The sequence below is a fragment of the Macrobrachium rosenbergii genome, chromosome 57, assembly GCF_040412425.1.
Source record: "Macrobrachium rosenbergii isolate ZJJX-2024 chromosome 57, ASM4041242v1, whole genome shotgun sequence".
Classification (NCBI taxonomy): Eukaryota; Metazoa; Arthropoda; class Malacostraca; order Decapoda; family Palaemonidae; genus Macrobrachium; species Macrobrachium rosenbergii.
The window spans coordinates 1,419,090-1,422,500 of record NC_089797.1 but is presented as its reverse complement, the minus strand read 5'-3'; positions in this window follow the sequence as shown (position 1 = coordinate 1,422,500).

Here is a 3,411-nt window from a genome sequence, read left to right as displayed (position 1 = left end):
ATTCATCCATATTCTTTTCTTTGTTCCTCCTAATCTTCCTCATTCATATAGTCACCATTTCTTCATTCCCCTGCATCATCATCTATATCGTTTCTTCCTATTCCTCTTTGTTTTTAATTTCTTTTCGTTTGTGATAACATCATATTCTTCATTTCCTTCAAATTTCATGTTTTTTTTTCTTCATTTTCCGTTATCATCACATCTCTTCTTCTCCTCATCTTCCTGGAGATTATCTCTCTCTCTCTCTCTCTCTCTCTCTCTCTCTCTCTCTCTCTCTCTCTCTCTCTCTCTCTCTCTCATGGCGAGTAAATAATATTCACTCTGCAAACACATGAAGTTATTTTTACTTACCTCCACTATTACCCATAAACAATGATCTCTCTCTCTCTCTCTCTCTCTCTCTCTCTCTCTCTCTCTCTCTCTCTCTCTCTCTCTCTCTCTCTCTCTCTCATGGGAAGTAAATAATGTTCATTAAATAATGTTCACACTACGAACACAAAGGTTACAAAAAGTAATTTTTAAATACCTCCACTATTACCCATGAACAACGCTCTCTCTCTCTCTCTCTCTCTCTCTCTCTCTCTCTCTCTCTCTCTCTCTCTCTCTCTCTCTCTCTCATGGGAAGTAAATAATGTTCACTTTACAAATGCAAAGAGTACAAAAAGTAATTTTTAAATGCCTCCACTATTACCCATGAGCAATGCTCTCTCTCTCTCTCTCTCTCTCTCTCTCTCTCTCTCTCTCTCTCTCTCTCTCTCTCTCTCTCTCTCTCTCTCTCTCTCATGGGAAGTAAATAATGTTCACTCTACAAATACAAAGAGTACAAAAAGTAATTTTTAAATGCCTCCACTATTACCCATGAACAATGCTCTCTCTCTCTCTCTCTCTCTCTCTCTCTCTCTCTCTCTCTCTCTCTCTCTCTCTCTCTCTCTGGGGAATCCGCATATCTCTCTCGCTGAGAAAAATTCCCGGAAACCAATGAAAAGGGCCAGATATGAAACATTCATCAGTCACGTCATCGGGAGCCAACAAAGATCAGTCGGGTAGGAAAAATGATTTTTGCCGAATGAAACCTGATGGGAAATATGGAAAACTATTTATATCTGGACTGGGAAACACAGAGAGAGAGAGAGAGAGAGAGAGAGAGAGAGAGAGAGAGAGAGAGAGAGAGAGAGAGCATTGCTCATGGGTAATAGTGGAGTTATGTAAAAATTACTTTTTGTACTCCGTGTGTCTGTGGAGCGAACATTATTTACTTCCTATGAGCGAGAGAGAGAGAGAGAGAGACAGACAGACAGACAGACAGACAGACAGACAGACAGACAGACAGACAGACAAAGACAGAGAGAAAGAGAGAGAGAAAGAGAAAGCAAACAAAGAGAGAGAGAGAGAGAGAGAGAGAGAGAGAGAGAGAGAGAGAGAGAGAGAGAATAATTTTGGAGAGAAGTCCGGTCCGCTCTTTTCCGAGAAATCTCCTGAATATTGCCATTCCGAGTTTGCACTAATAGCAGTGGAATCAAGTTTCACTGGGATTAGTTTTTTTTTCTTATTTAATCATACTTTTCCTTTAATATTCGTTTCCCTGGATATATCTGACTTTTTTGGGACGAGTCAAATTACTCAGAATGATGAGCATAATTTTTGCCAGGAATCTCCTCGTGATTTAAAATTGCTTGACGTGGAAGTATTTCTAACTCTTGAAATATGGGAAGAAGACGGCGCATTAATTTGTATTTGCATAAATATCTCGTCTTTATTGAATGTTTTGAATTTATATTTTATTTATATAAAAAATATTATATTTTGTCTTTGTTTAATATGTTACCTAATGTATTCATCATTACGAATTAGCAATTCAACAGGGTGATGCAAATTGCCAAGTCACAATTACTGAATTTTTACTATTTCAGCATTATGAATATAATAACTTATTTTCGTAATATTTTGGTTCTTGTCCTCCTTTTTCTAACTCTTGGTATATGGAGTGAAGACGTCGTTTTAATTATTTTTTACATTAATATTTTATTTGTATTAAACGTATGAAATCATATTTTATTTGTGTCAAAATATTACATTTTGTCTGTATTCATCATCTTATCTAATGTGTTCTTTATGATTTTGCAATTCAACGAGATACAAAATTAATTATCCATCTTTGTTAAATATATTGAATTTTGTTTGATATATATTCACATAAATTATATATATTATATATATATATATATATATATATATATATATATATATATATATAAAAATTATATTTATTTATATTTAATTATATTTAATACACACACACTCATATGTGTGTATATATATATATATATATATATATATATATATATATATATATATATATATATATATATATATATATTTATATATATATATATATATATATATATTAAATTTCTTCTTTTTTAATATCCTACTTAATATGCTCGTATAACTGCAATTTAGCAAGATGCAAAAGTAATTGGCCAGGGTCACGAAATTTCTATCATTTCAGAATCGTAAATATAATAACTTATTTTCTTGAAATTATAATTCAAATCCTCATATGATTCATTTCATACCTCTGCTGATTTTCTGAATAGTAGCCTCGAATGAAAGCAGCAGGTGGTTCCTGATTTCTCCCAAATTTGTAATTCAAGCGACAGGAATTTGCAATGAAGGCATCTAGCCCTCCTAGGCTCCGGAATTAGGTATTCAATAGAAATAGTTTCTTTTCTGAATAACATGGAATCATTTAAGGTAGTCGGCAGGGAAAGGAGTTTTCCTTAATCATAATTATTTTTAGGACAATTTACGTTTGTCATGAAATTAATGAATTCCGTTTAGATTGTCTTTGATCCAAAAAAAAAAAAAATTGTGAATTTGTTGTTACATAGATTTTTAGATTTCTGTAAAAGAGAACTATTGTGTCGGTTTTGTCTGTCCGTCAGCACTTTTTTCTGTCCGCACTTTTTCTGTCCGCCCTCAGATCTTAATAGCTGCTGAGGCTAGAGGGCTCCAAATTGGTATGTTGACCATCCACCCTCCAATCATCAAACATACCAAATTGCAGCCCTCTAGCCTCAGTAGTTTTTATTTTATGTAAGGTTACAGTTAGCCATAATCGTGCTTCTGACAACGCAGCAACACAGGCCACCACGGCGGCTGAGAGTTTTATTAGCCGCGGCTCATACAGCATTATACCAAGACCACCGAAAAATAGATCTATTTTCGGTGGCCTTGAGTATACGCTGTGCAGAAAACTCGATTGCGCCGACCAAACTTCTCCACATTTTTTACTTGTATTTTGTTTATTCCAGTTTTTTTTTCTCCTAGTGAAGATATTAACAGGAGCTTTATAATCAATATTGTGACACAATATTGGAATTATTCAAACTATCACAGAAACTAAGTCAA